General features: G+C 39.1%; 2 long non-coding RNA genes across 6 annotated transcripts in view; one reads left to right on the top strand and one right to left on the bottom strand.

The window, feature by feature from the left end:
- Window positions 1-17,030, top strand: part of LOC135411862 (uncharacterized) — a 155,170-nt gene that overhangs the window by 42,255 nt on the left and 95,885 nt on the right. For 3 of the 5 annotated variants that reach the window (XR_010429351.1, XR_010429355.1, XR_010429353.1), the window contains exons 3-4: window positions 9,893-9,982; window positions 11,385-11,485. This is a non-coding gene — a long non-coding RNA (uncharacterized LOC135411862). Of the gene's footprint in view, window positions 1-9,892; window positions 9,983-11,384; window positions 11,486-13,416; window positions 13,601-17,030 lie in introns of all 5 variants that reach the window. The other 2 variants (XR_010429352.1, XR_010429354.1) reach the window with 2 other exon arrangements.
- On the bottom strand, window positions 203-9,958 carry LOC135411863 (uncharacterized). Its single transcript, XR_010429356.1, has 3 exons — window positions 9,911-9,958; window positions 1,870-1,945; window positions 203-394 (listed from the first exon to the last, which is right to left on the bottom strand). It is a non-coding gene; the product is annotated as an uncharacterized LOC135411863 (long non-coding RNA).

Genomic DNA, 17,030 nt, shown 5'->3' with positions numbered 1-17,030 from the left:
TTCCATTAGATTAGAGCAATTAATCTGATTCTAATTTAGCTGAAACATTACCATACTGGAATCCCTAGAGCCCGATGAATAATCTCTAAACACATTGACACACTCAGCAGACAAACATTATCTCCACTCATACTGTTGTTCCATATGGTCTCCTCCCATTCTGATGGAGGGCACCCTGCTGTTTCAATCAAATAAATGTCAATTATCTGAGATAGATTTTTTTTACTTCCCAGCAACAGTGGCTGTGGAACAATTGTCTGCAGTTCTTCCCTGATTGCTGCTACCTCATTTTTCAGCTGCAGACCTTGCTGGATTGCAAAGCAAACTTTGCTGCATCATACACATTTTCAAAATCTCTCTCTTGAAAATTGTAGGCACAGAAAATCATTTGTACCTGGGGAGAAAGCAACATAACATAGAAGAAATGGCAGAAGGGTTTACCAGGTAGACTTCTTTACCCTATTAGTTGGGATGGTCTTTATTGCCTTTTCTATTTGTTGATCTAGCAGGGTGCCAAAACTCTATGTGACTGAAGGCTTCTTAGAAGATTTGATAGAATCTTACTCTTCTAAGGCAATATCTCACAAGCCTTTTGCTTCAGGGGGTTCTGGGCATGCTCGTCACATCTCATGGGCTGTCTTGCACTTTTATTTGAAAAGACTATAAAAGAAGACAGGCTGAAAACTTCAAGCCCTTGCAAACCACAGTTTTGACCACTGCTACAAGGTTCAAAGCTCATCCAAAATATCTCTTCGGTATGGTAGGGCAGATTTATATTAGATATTAGGAAGAAATTCTTTACTGTGAGGGTGGTGAGGCACTGGAACAGGTTGCCCAGAGAAGTTGTAAATGCCCCATCCCTGGAAGTGTTCAAGGCCAGGTTGGATAGGGATCTGAACAAGCTGTTCGAGTGGGAGGTGTCCCTGTCCATGGCAGGGGTGTTGGACCCAGATGAACTTTAAGTTTCCTTCCAACCCAAGCCATTATATGATTCTGTGATTCTGTGGTAATCAGACTGCTTAGTATATTTGATGAGTGTAAGCCTTGTGGCTACTCTGGTGTCTGATAATGAGGCAGTGCTGTGCAATTCAGGTTGCTATCAGTAGAGATAAACTGTTACCATCAGCAGAGAAAAATAGTCAGAGAATCTGAGGCAGAACCCTCTCAGTGGTGGTCTGATGCAGCACTTTGCAGGCTGCATTTATTATTATATTACATGATATGTGACCCTGGTTTTCTTCTCTAGATATGTCAGATAATCCTATTGCACCTACGCCAAGTTATGTGGCAGTAGTTAATTACATAGTTGTTTATATAGATATGCAGCTTTAGAGAGGATGTCTGTATATATGTCTTGGAAACATAAGTTGGATCACTTGGCAATCTGGCAAGGAGAAAATTTTAAAATTGAAAATTCTGCAATTTTTCAATGATACTTGGCATTCAACTTGATCTAAATGACATGGCCATTGTGAGAAGAAAAGTTTGTTGAATTTGGCCTTTGATCTGTGTGAGAAACTGCTCCTCTGATCATGTGCATGAGGGCCAGTGCAGAATTCCTCTAGCTGAGGAAACCTTTAGCTTGAATAAGTTCTTTTAGGCCCAGTAGACTGAGATAGTAAGTACAGTGTGCATAGGTTCTGAACAGCTTTAAATAATGACTGTGAAACTGGCCTATTTTGACTTATAGTATACCTGCTCTTCCCAGCTCCCTTCTCTGTTGCCTTCCTCAACAGATTCCCTCTAGCACCTATCACATAGACTTGAAATGATGTAATATCTTGCTGCTTAGAAAAAGTCTTGTTTTTCAAGATGCTGGCTACCTTCCCCTCTTCCTAATATCAAATGGGATCCCAAATATTTCAGTACCTCAGAAGCTAATTCATTCAACCGATTTCCACTAGATATTCTTCTTCTCTATCACAGGCAGCTGAAAACAGGACATCTGTCAAAAAAAGTGGTGTGATTTGCATGCAGCAGTTACCCATACATTCTCACAGAAGACAGGACTTTCAAGAGAGGGATACAGTTACCAATTTCTAATGTAGAATTTTAGGCTATCTGTAATTGCATTTTGTAGAAGTAAAAAGTGTCTCTTACTATGGATTTGGACATTCTGTCACCATTAATGTGCCAGTAAAGGTTTTGCTTGAGGACACTGTAGAACAACACACCTCTGTTAATGTTGCTGAATAAAACTATTAATATGATCAATTTGATTTGAAATGTCTCGTCTTGTAAAGTATGAGATCATTAACTTTAACAATGTAAGAGAGTTCTGACTATCATATTCAACTACATTAATGTCCAATGAATAGCTAAGACCTCACATTTCATAGAGAAAAGTATTAATGTACTACTGGATGTAAATAAACTGAGCAACATTCAAATGCTTCAGGAAGGATGTAGCTTACACTAGTACATGCCATAAAAACAAGGCAGTGAGAGACATGAGGCAGAGAAGGAAACAATAATGGTTCCTGTACTGAAGTCATGAGATAAAGAAAATGGTGTTGAACATCTGAAATTTGCATGTAATCACAGTGATATGTTGATTCTTAGGGTCTCAAAGTAAGGCATGTTATATAGTGATGTTTACCATTCTTATCTGTTGTGTTTCTCTTTGAATGATATATAATGAGTAAATGAGCACAAACAAAGCTAAAATTGGGGAAAGTAAAATGAAACACTTTGATAGAAATGGGATATTATCTTCAGTCAGAAGACCTGAATTCTATCAGAAGTACTTTTCATGCAATACTTGCCTTTCCCCTTTCCATTAACAGTCTACCCTGTGGTGGAGTCACCATACATGGAGGTATTTAAAAGCCATGTAGATGTGACACTTCGGAACATGGTTCAGTGGTGGACTTGGCAGTGCTGGATTAATGGTTGGACTCAATGATCTTAAGGTATTTTCCAACCCAAATGATTCTGTTGTTCTTTCTATTGAGTGACAAGGAATAGGATCAGGAAGTGCACAAAGAAGAAAGCCTACAAGTACCTCTGCATTAGCATTTTAGTTCAAATCAGGAGAGTACCTCTGGAGCACAAATCTTAATCTTTACAATTTACAATACTTTGTTTAACATTTTAGAGAGGTCTTGGGAGTACATGAAAGTAAACTGAAAGATGTGGTCCCAGTTTGCACCTAATTCACTCTGGTCATGGCTGATCAAATCCATGGGAATAGACTGGAGCTAGTCAGAAATAAAGTGCCCTGAAATTCTCATAAAATGTAAAGTGAGTCCTCAGCACTAGCTGTTTCACTCAACAAATCCTCCTTTATTGGGCTGCACTACTTGCTTGTGCGGACATAGCAGTGAAATATACTGAAGACTCCTTCCCCTGCACTGCATGTATGTTCTCACCCTAATACACTCTGGCTATATGAACATGTATAAATACTGACCAAGCCAATGATAGTTGTTCTGATTACATTTGGGAAGGTCACAATCTTAAGCCTGTTTTTAAAAACATCTGTGGATGCTCTGGTACTGGCAGTTCCAACAGCTGAATTTAATAGTCACATGGGGCAGAGCCTAGTGTGGGCAGTGGGAGTACAGAAGGGGGAAGTAAGGAGATAATGGGAACTGAAAGTGTTATTTTGTTATTTTTGTATGGATGTGCTGTGTTTAGGGTTTTTTTATCCTTGCTCTGGTCCTCTGCCTAAAATAAACTCACACACCAATAATACTGGGAGCTGACTGTCCAAGTGGCAACTCTGCTGAAAAGGACTAGGTGGATGCCAAAATGAATAGGTGACAGTGCACCCTCATTGAAAGAGAGCTACATCATGCAGGGTACATTAGGAGGAGTATGGCAGGTAGACTAATAAAAATTACTCTTCCCCAGTCTACTCTGGTGAGGTTGCACCTAGAACAAGGTAAAATGATTGAAGGCCAATCACAAAGATGATACAACTGCAGGGCTTCACAGTGGTGGCAGGTTGTACAACCAGGAGCAACAGCCAAAGACTGCACTCACGTTTGTCATTAGGAAAGAGCTTTTGCTCTGAGTGTTGCACTGGAGTAGATCACTTAGAAAGACTGAGTCATCTCTAATGTTGGATATTTGCCCATAACTGGGCAAAACTAATCTAGTGTTTGTGGTGGACCTGCTTCAAGTGGAATGTTAGACAAGATGACTTCTGGAGGCCCCTTCCAATCAGCATTATTCTGACTGTAGAATGCTGTGAATCAGACTTCAGTGAGTATTAGGGACTGACACGATAAGTAGATTTGTTAACTAGAACATTTGGCTTGGCCTGGCTTTGTAGAAGGTCACAGGTAGCATAAGCTGTTGCACTCACTGAGGCACCAAAATCTGTAGCAGTTACCTGGGGAGAGTCTCTCCTTGAATCTAAGATTTCTTAGCAAGGAGGGGGGTAAAACTAAGGCAGAGAAAAATAGAGGGAGTGCCTTGGGGAGCCTGATTTATCATTGCTGAGAGGAAAAGAGGAATGGTAGTTGCTTCATGAATGAGGGCTGTCATTCTCCCACCTAGAAGTTGCTGCTGCCCTTCATGTTTCCAGCCGTAGTGACAGCAAAGGCTGAATTCCACCCTGGCAGCCTGCTGCCTGAGGCAGCTGCCTACATCACCTCACCTTGATGACTAGCTCTATTCAGGACATGCAAACTTGCTCCAGGGAACAGAGCAGCTGTACTCAAAATACTGAGCAGACATCTTCACCTCCACCTCAATACTGAAGGTTTGCCTCTTCCTCCCCATGGGGTGACTCAGTGGTACAGGATAGTAGCAGAGACAGGTGTCAACATGGCCTTAGTGAGACATCTAAATTTTCACAGCTTTACTGAGATACTGGGAGATAAAGCCACAATCTGGTCTCAGAAATGTCACACATATGGAATGGCAACTAGATGTGACCCACAGAGGTATAGCTGAGCAGATGTCTGCTTAAAAAGCAGCTGCCTTGGTGATGGCTTTTCTTCACTGCCTGTGTCAGTTTTCTTGTCCAAAGTCAATGGGATCAGTGGCACTGAAATTACTCAGTACAGTGTTTCAGTTCTGATTTTAAAATTAAAAAAAAAAAAGTAATTAAAACTTTTTTCTTTCAAGATAAATTTTTTTCAAAGTTTGACTTTCATTGAGGGTGTTTTTTTGTTAACATCACAATTTTGCTTATTTTTCTTAGAAATCAGTGACTTTTTTGTTATTGAGTTCCTTTCTGAGAGTTTTAGTGAAGCAAAAGAAACTTTCCGTGTTGTGTGACTGGAGAAGCAGGCTCCATTCACAACACAACAGTCTGTTAGCAAATGGTAAATATGTCCTATGGCTGTAAGAGTCTAAATGGATTTTTTCCCCACGCTCTATTTTCAAGATGTGACAAAATTACTAGGTAGCCTATGTATCCAAAGTTAGAACTATACTGGGAGCTGAATACTGTCAGCAATACCAGAGAAGCCTGATTTTAGCTCCATTGCAACACAGAAGAGTTCTGCTTTCATGGTGCATTAATTCAACACCTGCAGGCGCTCTTTTCCCTCTCTGAAATTACAGGCTGTCTAACGAGTAGTTAAGGCTTGGGACTGAAGTGTAGAGTAAAGTCGTGAGGGCTTTATTGATCAACACAGTGACAGATCCTAATAGCTTGATGTAAGTTACAGATGCTCCCTATTGTTGCCTAAAATGGAGACAAAGGATGAAACACAGCTGAGATGTTTTACTGGCATATCCAGTTCTTAGAGTTCTTTGCTTTTAAAATAGAAGTTTCTTTAAATTCAAAATTATATGGTGCTTGAAAATGATCAGCATTCAAATTTGTTTGTTAGCTTATCCACTGAAATTGTAACTTTAAAGCCACCTTGGCCTCTCAAAAAGAATTTTGAAGCCCAGGACCACATGAATCAGACAAAAGCCATACCAAAATATTTGCTTTTGTTGTGTGCATTAATATATTAAATTAGAAGCGTTAGAGAAGCTTAGTTTAATTTGAAAATAGGCAATTGGCAGCATTGTTTGGCTATTGGGCTACTGAACCACTCTGGTTCCTGTGCTGGTAGGAAGGGCTGGAAGTAACAGAGAGTCCAGAGAGGATGCCATAAATAAAAAAGACATTTATTTCAGTATCTTGGGTAAATGTTTAACGGTCATAAAGAAACTGCTGTGGGGCACGATAATATGCTTCAATAAGCAATGTAGTGTTGTTATTTCTTTGGTTTCCATAGCATGGCATTTGAGTTATAAGCTTTCTGCCTGGCAGGGTAGAAAATGGAACTGTTTCTGAACTCAATGGAGAGCAAGAGCTGCTACCTCATTCCAAGGGGGGATCCCACTCTTCTCTTGTGTCTGAAGCAATGGTGCTGTGGGGTTCTGCAGTGCCTCATACTACACTGACTTATGTCTCTTGACTGGTTTTCCACCTTCAGGCAGATAGTACCTCTCAAGGCTCTGTGCCTCATCAGAGCTTTGAAAAGGGAGCTGCTACATCACTGGTAGTGGGTGCTTGGTGGTATCAGGTCTCTGTGGTGGAAGATTGTGCCAAATTCGTGCCAGTGTTTGCAGTGAGGCAGTTACCTAAAAGTCTTGGTGCTGTTCAGTTGCTCAGTGGAGATGTGCATATAGCTGCATGTACTGTTTCACTCTGAGTGTTAAACAACTTGCACAGAGTTAGTGGGGACTAGTTGTACGTTGTAAATTTAGGACATAAAAACTTAGACTATAAGAGCACTGAATGGGGTCGTACCTTATGGCTGTCTAGCTCTCTGTCCTGTCCCTGGTAGCCATCAAAAGGAAGTGTGTAAGAAAGAGTATAAAAACAGGATGCACAATATGTGGTACTTCCCTAGGCATTCACCCTGCTTCCAATAATTTGCAGCTCAGAGACTTCTTGGCCTGGAGATGTTTCTTTGAATTTATAGCCTGAAAATATTTCTGATCTGTGAACTTGCCCTACCTCTCCTTGAATCCAAGTAAGCTTTTAGCATCTGCAACATTCTATGGCATGGTGTTTGTCAAATGCGCGTGCTTTTCTAAGGTCATAGCCTCAGAGGTCGGGCTGACTTCTTGTGTCAAAAAGATTCAGTCCCCCATTGTCATCACACCAGGGTTGGACTCTAGAAACAGCTCTTCTTTGGTACCTTCTCTCTGTACCTGTTATTACATGTTAATATTGATTAATGCACTCACCACATATGGTGCAGGCACTTGTCTTACTTCTCATCCACCTGGGATACACATTAATCAACAGTACAGCATGGTATAGTATGTCATGTCTCATTGCTTAAACATTTTCCTATTCCCTTATGTTGTTTTTAAATTGAAGAAAACTGAGTGCTCAAACAGAAGTAATAGATCAGTGTAACTAGATTTGTCTTAATACACCCTAGATGAATTTGCCCAGAAGAGTTTAACAGAAAATCTTTTTCAGCATACAGAAACTTTTGAAGAGTTATATCACTGAGGATTGCTTTCTGCAGGAAAAACAAAGAAGGCCCTTTGTTCTGTTCGCATGTCTCCCACAAGATAAAGATATTATTTCTCTCCCATTAAAAAAAAAAAAGGTTTACTGGCTTCAGAAAGCCCGCATTTAAGTTTCCCAAACTTTTAGTCTCCAAAATAGTGTTCTGTAATTAGTTATGGGCTAAATATAGCTCTACTGTAGCTTAGTTCAGTGGAGGACAGTGATGGTGGCACTCAGTTTCCCCCATGTTAAGATACTAGAAGTCAGGTGCTTGGTCTAAGCAGCCGACTCTGTAATGGGCATAGAGGGATGGGTACCTACTGACACATTTATTTCACCCTGTGGTAGGTGTTTAAAATGAGCTTCTAGAGATGTCTTTCCTGCTCTATCAATTAGAGGTTATTGATTAATTGAAATCTAGTTTGGACTGCACATTTCCTATAGGAAAAGTTAGACCCAGGGACCTGGAGCTTAGAGAAGAAAGCAGCATGATGGAGAACAATTTCAGTTGTGCTTGGTGTAACAGGCTCCAAATATATAAAAATTCATGCTCAGTAGACATAAAAAAATTGAATAAGCCAAATTTTCATAGAAGCCTAACAAACAGAACACAAGACAAAAGAGCTCACAGGGCAAAGAGCAGGTCCTTCCAATGTGAGTGGTTACTGGTGAGAATTGCTCTGTTAAAAGTCATATGACCAGTTCATACATCTCACTGATCACTAAATTGCTACTGTTGATGGTCTTAGTGTAAAGTGAGGAGCTACTTACTGAGAGCAGGAAGTCATGGAAACTATCCTGTGACCAATATATTTACTTTAGTGTACCAGTGAAAGAGTAAAAGAGCTGAAGATGATAACCAGAGGTTTTGCACTGTGTTCTATGCCATCTGACCTGCCTTTTGGGTACATAAAGTTTCTTTTTATGTTTGTTTTGGAGATTATGGACAGAAATGTATCTATTATTACTTAAAATATTTCTGAGCTCATACACAACCTAGAAATTATGCGGTATATTTTAATGTGTTTACACAAAATGGCAAGGTTTTTGTTGCTTATGCTATTTTATCCTTTCTGAATGCAAGTTCCATGGCCCATTAATGCAGTTTTTTAAACCTTTTTTTTTTTTTAAATTCTGTCAAACAAGCCCACAGCTTCTTTGTTTGTTTTGTTTTTTTTAATCTTCTAGATGTCAATATGCCTTGCAGATTGTTGGTACTGTATGAATACCAGATACAAACTATGAATTTCTTACATTGACTGCATATCAGCTAGTGTGAGATAAAGAATACAATCAGACCTTCCGAGCATTGCAAATATAGCTTGTGATGCGAAGAGAGAGTCCAGAATAACTTTGATGCAGGAAGTATTTTGATGCATTATCAAGAGCTTTTTCACAGAATGATAGTTTCCAGAATATTTATGCAGTGCCTTCATCTGTAAGCAACTGTATAAACAATAAATAATCCTTCTCATCAGTGTCACTACATCCTACTGAATAAGTCCCCAGGGCACTATAAGTAAAAGTTATCTTGTAACCATTAATAACAAACAGAAGAAGGATTTCCTTACTGACTTCTATGAAGTTTTTAGTAGTGTTTTGATTTGATTCCACATTTCTAAAAGTGGCATAATGTTTGCCTGCCTGCCTGTCTGAGATGTTCAAAGGCAAGTAAGTTTGTTAGGTCCACAAATCCCACCAGTGTCTGGAGGACTTCAGATCTTGCTGGGCTGTTTGTTAACATCACTGCAATCTACTGCTCTCCAGGGTACATTTGAAACACTAATTGAATTGCAGCATATCAGGACTGTCCCTAGACATGCCTATTGGTTGAAAACAGGCCAGCCTGCTCTTGCTCTAACCAAGGAGTGCTTATTCAGGTTCAGGACAGCTTGGGTGGCTTTTAGCCAGCCCAGGGTATTATAAAATCATAGAATAGTTTGAGTCGAAAGGAACTTTAAACATAATATACTTCCAGCCACACTGCCATGGACCGGGACATCTCCCACTAGACCAGGTTGCTCAGGGCCCCATCCAACCTGGCCTGGAACACTTCCAGGGATGGGGCATTCACAACTTCTCTGGGCAACCTGTTCCAATGTGTCATCTCTCTCACAGTAATGAATTTCTTCCTAATATCTAACCTAAATCTACCCTCTTTCAGTTTATGGTCATTCCCCCTTGTCTTGTCACTATGTGCCCTTGTAAAAATTCCTTTTTGATAAACATAGTATGCCAGTGAAACTCTTAACATAAGAAATGGACCTAATTTCACTTGAAGGAACTTTTTAGACGATATCAGGGAATGACCCCTCCTTACTAAAAGTCCTAGATCAATTTTATTATCACTTTCTTGCCTTCAGTTTAAATCAATCGAATGAAGGGATGGAAAGTTGTTTAGTAAGAAAATAAATGTTAATTATAAATCCATTAGTATGTTTTCTTTTAACTTTTTCATTTGGTCTGCAGATGCTTTCTTGCACTTACCAGTGAAAGAGCTGAGAACTGACCATCTTCTGAGAGTGCCTTTTGGCTTCAGGGAAGAGAGTGATACAAGAGGTGAGTGCATTTTTCAAGAATGAATAAGGAGCTCTGGGTTTAAGTCACATCGCCCCCCAGGTGCCTAAATTGCTTTGGAAATAGGACTTGAGGTACAAGAGTCAATGGAAATGGTTGAGGCTCTGCTGCCTCAGGCCTCTTTCAGAGTTTGCCACATTTGTAACAGTGATTAGTGAATTGCATGTTAAACAACTCTGAACTGCCTTAGTTTTGAGAGCCATATATTTAAATAGACTAAAGTTAGTTGTTTGCTCTGACAAGCCACAGGAGCTTTTCAGCAGTGATCTTGGCAATGGCGATAGCAGCTATCACAAGAAGGGTTATAATCCACCGCTGCAAACAGCACTGCTGGCTCCTGAACTGGCTTCCAGTTACTTTGCAGATCAGTCCTTCTGAAACAGCCTGAGTCTTGTGCAGTTTTTTTGATGTTGAAATTTGACATTTAATAGTGTAAGGGCAGGGAGGCCGTGCCTCCTTCATTCACCAAGAACGGAAGTTCAGAGTGCATGATGCAGAGACCCATAATAGCAGGATAAGACTCAAATTAAAACTGACCCAATTGGAAAAATTAGTTTGGTGTGGGCTAGTGGACAATGCCGACATTTTGAGACCATCAGTTTGCATGCAACAGGAAGCTGCATGCAATGTGATTAAGGTAGATTAATTTGGGCAAATATGCACTGCATTTTGAGCACATCTGGCATGGCAGAGTAACACTCATTGAACCAACCTGAATAACAGATCCTCTGTACATCCATGGGAACTCTTGTTCCCTTCAGTGTAAGTCCTCTTGTGCAGTTTACGTGACAGGACAGGGTTTTGATGTCACAAATGGGTGCTGGGATGGCTCTTCCTGGTGACTACCCTCTCTTATCCCAATCTGTACACCAGCTGAGCTGCAGCCAGTCAGCAAGAACTCTTCACCCCTTTTCCTTTTTCCACCTCTCTTCCCAAGAAAAGAGTCTTCCTTACCCCTAGTGCTATATACAAGAGGCCTGCCTTTCGTGCCTCTTCAGCAATAAATACAGAGAAGTGAAATTCAAAATTTCTAGAAGACCAAGTATTTTATGAAACCTATTTGGAAATATTTTTAACCTGTCCTTATTTCCTTACTTATTCCTTCATATGGTTCACTCACTCACTCACTGGTGGTGAAGGCCCTCATTACTTTGGATGTAAATGCTGGTTTGGCTTTTTAGGATCATGGATGCTGGTGATCTCTGCAAAAGGCTTTCCCTGGTCCTACCTGAGCAGTGACTTTGAGGTGCCATCATTCAATCTCCAGCCCCTGCCCAGCATCATGCTTTGAGCAACACTTTCCCATTGCTGTCACTGGCCATTGTACTTGTTCTGTTTCTTATTTCTTGGTATGTTTCTCATGATGGAGTATTTTGTTTCCCAGCAGTGGTACATGAAAGAGAAACTCAAAGCTCAACCAAAGGAGAAAACTGAAAAAAACACTCTTATGTTAATCAGACAAGACATAAGTAACTGGAAGAAGAGGTGAGTTGTAGATTTCCACATTCAGAGGATACTGCTTACCTTGTACCTTTCAAACTTGTTAGTGCCACTGCTGATCCAAGCAATATTTCTGGAAATTCTCGTTAAGATTCTCCTGCCCAAAGTCAATGGACTGCTTATACCATAGAGTACAAGGACTAAATTTACCTTTGAACTGCATATACAAAAAATGTGACTGAAAAGCTACCTCTTCATAAGAGAGCAAAGGAGACAATAAAATAGCTCGTGCAGGACCTAGTCTGATATTAACTCCTTCCATGACCTTTATATCATGAAAATCTGATACCTCTGAGAGAAATAACCCTTAATGTTTAATAAATATTTTTAGGAATTATATAATATGAGGCCTGACTTTTCAAGGGCTACAAATATCAGTTGATCCCATTGCCTTTTATTAGCTCTAAAGAAGAATTTCATAGTAGGCTTTTACTTCTAAATTGACAATATTTTTTTAAAAGAAAACAAAGCAAAATATGAACAGAAACACTATAGGTCTAGAAATGTTCTGATTTGTTTGCACAGCAGAAACTTCTTGTTCTTCAGTGGAGGCCCATCTTGGGTTGTTATACCCTGTGCTTTTGTCATGCTTTGTCTTTCCCTGTTTAAATTAAATCCCAAAGCTACTGTTGGATCGATTTTAGGTAAAGTAGATGTGGCATAAAGCCAGTTTTTCTTTGTTGAGAAAATACTTTTCCTCTGTGATAACGTCTTTTTAAAAAAGGTGCTATCAATAAAATAATCAGTAAAGTAAGAAACATCAAGGTAGAGCCAACAGTCACACCAGAGAGTTTACTAATGTGTGAGAAACCCGCCTGCTTCTCGTAAGATCACCATAATAGACTGAATGTTTTTTTGGTTTTAATTTTATATCAGCATAAGCTCTGCTCTCTCTATACAGTATAGCACTCTTTGTACTGAGAAAGTGGAAGTGACATCTATCCAAATAGACTGGCTCAATGAGTCTTGGTTTTGATGACCTTATACCTTTTTGGTCTTTTGGTTTAACTGATATGTTTATTGTTGGCTTTGAAGCAGTTAAAGGTAGTCCGAAAGTCTTTTCTTATTTCCTGCTTTTTTTCCCCCCTTCCTCTTTCTTCCTTTTCATTGTAGAAAAAAAATACTATGTCAAGGAAAAACACTTAGCTTATGGATTTTTTTCTCTTCTATTACTGTTTTTATTACAAAGCAACCCTGAAGACCTTTTAATTCTCTTGACTGTTTAAAGATGCTTCATGAAAACATGACATCTGAGATGTGAAGACAGGTATAATTGAGTGCAAGATTCTGTTTGTCAGGAGTCTACTACAGTAAGATCCTAAGGAATTCAACAAAATGGAAAGAGTCAGTAAGGGTTTAGTGGAATTTGATAGGAGGCCCCATACAAATATCCAGATGAAACTATAGCCAATTATTCTGTGCTGAATATTATGTCTTGATGAAAATAAATAAAATACCTGAGTTTAATCTTTCATTCAGAGTAAAGATTTGTAGTATAATGACCTGATTTAGCTGAAAAAAGGAAAAAATAAGTAAGTCTGACAGCTGAGAACAGAAGGGGGATTAATCTCAAAAGCTGCTAGTCTTTGTTTCCCATCCTTTCATTATTGTTCAATCAGAGCAAAGAAAGGACTAGCTGCCCTGACACAGCTCAAGTTTCATTGCTTGGAGAAAGGGGGAGGTATGGTGGAGAGAGATATTCCATTATTTACAGACAGAGGAACTAAGAAGAAAACAGAGAAATGGAGCCAGTTGATCCACCTTCGGGTCTGCCTGGTGCTTTGGGCAGAAACAGACTAACAGTGCCTGCACTCATCAGCAGGTGCAGCAAGGGCAGCTGAAGGTATGTATGACAGGATGGGATGGCACACAAGGTGCAGTAAGTCCCCTGAATGCATCATTATCCCACTTTTCAGTGTTACATTTGACCTCCAGTGAGCACAACAAGAGGAGAAAGAAGATGATGCTGTGACATACATTACAGTGCTGTCTGCTCTTCTGATCTCTTTGATGGTGCCTCTTCTTGGCATGTGACATGAACCCAACTCTCATTCCACTTGTGAACATTTACAACCACAAGCTCCACTATGCACCCTAAAGGTCAGTGGTTGCTGCAAGTCAGGCAGTTGTGCAGCTACTTGCTTCAGCTGACCAGAATTGCACTTGAAAGTAATACAATTTACCATGTACTTCTTATGCCAGCTGTTTGAATTAATACTTGAGTTACTACATTCTCTTCAATCACCATGTTAAAGTAGCAAGGGACAGAAAGGCTAGCAAGAAAACTTTCTGCAAGTATGTTAGAAGTGAGAAAAAGTCCAGGGAATAAACTGAATTCACTATTAAAAGAATAATAAAATAAGATGCCAGAAGTTGAGGTTGAGATGGTTGAAAAGTTTAGTGGTTTTCGGTGTTTTTTTGCATGTGTCAGTCTTCAGTAAAGTGGTCAGCTGTGCTCTTAAATTTAATAAGCTAACCTTAGAAGAAAATAATAAGATAGGAGATAGGTCATTTAATAAGGTAGGAGATAGGTCATTTAGAGGGTATTTAGCTCTTGGGTATTTTCAGGAACAAAACAGATTTCTTGTCTCAGAAAATTCACTGTGATGTGAAGCCTTACAGAAACAACCTTAGAGCTATTAATGATTATCTTTGATAATTCTTGGAATATGCATGGGCTTCCAGAAGACTGGAAAACAGAAACCATGGCATCTGCCTTTGAAAAAGAGTGACATGAGGAACTAAAAATGATAGTGTGGTCTGCTTAGCTTTGGTTTCTGGAATAACAGTGGAACAAATGTTCAAAGTATTTTTAAAGACCTGGAAGATGGTGAGGAAATGTGTTAATAAGATTTTCTGTTAAATTTCAGGGTTGTACGATCTGGTTATGAACACTTAGAAAAACTGCTTCAATGGACGACTCTGAGCTCTGTTATTAGGATTGTTGATTTTGGCTGGTAATTGCAATCAAAGTTGAATAATTAATAAAAGCAGCAATGGTTCAAAATGACTGCCAATTGTAACTACAACCTACTGGCACCTTCTGCTTTTTTGTGCTCTCTGTGACTATATTTCACCCATTTCCTCTTCTCATCCAGGATGGGACACTCTGCACTTGCTGCTTGATCCCTTTTCAGGGCATCAGAGCTGGGATCTTCCAGGGGCCTGTTGCTAGCAGATGCCTCCTGTTACAGGCATTCTGCCCACGTATATGGGTTTTGTCATCTCTTCTCCCAAGAACCTGTCATGTGAGAAATGCCTCTTGTTGAAGGAAACATGAGGTAGCCAACACAGTTGATGAAAAAACTTTCATCATTGTTAAACTGACAGCTGGAAAATTGATTCTCAGTTAACAGTTCTAATTTCTATTGCTGTGTATCTATCTCCTTGAAAATAATTCAGGTTTCTCATTTAATAACTTGAATATATTCTTTTTGCCTATGTGCCATGTACTGGATTTGCATAACGAGATTTGAAAGCATGTCCAGAGGTAAAAAACCCCTAAAATAACCTAGATTAGGTTAATGTCTCCTAGACAAGGAGACATTAACATTTAGAAGCCAGAAGAGGGTGAAGAATAGCTTTTTCATGGCTGTTAAATATTCTGCAAGTTTACAGTAACATCTAATTTGACATTTCTTCATGAGTTATAGAGGCAAAACAATTATAACATAGGACATTGCAAACAAATGAACCCAAAGCATAAATACAGAAGAAGCAAAAGGAAAATATTTTTGCATATAGTTATTCACACTGGTCAGGGGCCATAGTGTTACCCCCTTCAGCTGCCCAAGTATCCCATTCCTAGTCTTGTACCTAGTTTTAAGCTCAGTCTCCTGGTTTCTGGGAAAAAAAGGAACTGTACTGGTGTCCTAGTTTTGGCCAGGAGAGGGTTAATTTTTTACAGTAGTCAGGAAGGGAGCATGGCCAGACCCTAATTTTATTTGATTCCATCTCACAGTCACTTACAAGGGGTGGGAGTAAGGGATTTATTTCCAGGTGTGGTGGGGAAGACACTGTTGGTATTTTGTTGCATTTTTTCCACATAAATAGTTTCTTTGTCTTACACCTTTTGTTATTAACATTGTTGCCTTACTGTTTGTTGTCTTATCTCATTGCTGTTTCCAGTAAATTGTTCTTATCTCAACCCATAATTTTCACCTTTTTGTGCCTCCAATTCTCAGCTTCATCCCTGGAACTGGAAGGGGGAGAGAAAGGCCAAGGGAAGTAAGCAAGCGGCTCTAGTTTGGGAGAGTCTCGTTTGTGGGGGTAGAGGAGGACACTAAACCATGACAAGTGGTTTCCAGTGATTTTTTCACTAATTGGTGACTTAAGAGAAAGCATATACGTCTTATCATGTTGAAATTCTTTCATAAATGTTCAGAAGAATGAAGTAACAAGAAAATCACTTGGATTTTTTGACATTCAGACACTTGAATCTCAATACTGCTTATGTAGAAGGCACTCACTAGTCAAGACTTCCCTCTCAGAAAAAAGGCTTGTTCAATTTAATCTACGGAGATACAAAAATCTTACCCATAACCTCTTCAGTTATATAGTGAAGAAGTAGATTACCGGACTTGAGCTGCAAGTCTGCAGGTGATACTGAAAATCAATTTTTTCAAGATGAAAATGAGCTACAGAACTAAGATTTTGTTTGAGGGAAAAGAACATCATCTCCTGTGGTATACAGAATTTAGGTGGCATCTTTTGTAATTGTTCATGAACTATCTAACTTTACAATATGATGTCAAGAAGTGGCTGAACAGCAGTCAGGACATGAATACATCTGTAAATAAACCAGCAGAATTGGTGGATATTTAGTGAACTGAGTTATGTGTATTTCAGCTGTGCCATCTTCCTATTGTGAAAAAAAAATCCCAGCAAACAATATTTTACTAGGATTAAACATTCTTATTCACTTTCCCTTCTATTTTATGTTATGAACTGGAACTTAATTCTTAAAATCCAAATAAAGGGAAGAAATAACAGTAATGAGGTTATATTTGATAATTTCATATAAATGATGAACAGGATCCCACAAGCTTTTGAAATAAAACTGTTTGAAATTCGTCCTAGTTGGCTCCCATAAATCTTAATTGTAAATCTGCATTTCAATTTAATAAGTTGCTAAATTTTAGGAAGCTGTGTTAGTGTTCGTGTATACTTGGTTGGTTTTTAATTCACAAAGTTTATAATTCTGACTTCTGTACAGGAATGTGAACATTGTCATTTTCCGTATGGGTGTTTATCTGCCTGGCAATATTTCTCTGATTCAAAGCATCCAGAGGAAATGCAGAAAGTTCTATTTGAGCACAGATTTCTGTACCTGGGATAAATTTGGCTTTTTTTTTTGGTACAACTTTTAAAACAAAAATAAATCATTCTGTCCACAAGGAACAAGGTACTGGTAAAACAAACTAGTATACACATGCATTTGCTTCAGAGAACTGTGCTCACTTTTTTAATGTCCAGAAGGAAGACTTGGCATTTGTAACACAGTACCTGAGAAGACAAAAATCTCATCCTT

The sequence above is a fragment of the Pseudopipra pipra genome, chromosome 3, assembly GCF_036250125.1.
Source record: "Pseudopipra pipra isolate bDixPip1 chromosome 3, bDixPip1.hap1, whole genome shotgun sequence".
Taxonomy (NCBI): domain Eukaryota; kingdom Metazoa; phylum Chordata; class Aves; order Passeriformes; family Pipridae; genus Pseudopipra; species Pseudopipra pipra.
This window is presented reverse-complemented; position numbering and strand designations above follow the sequence as displayed.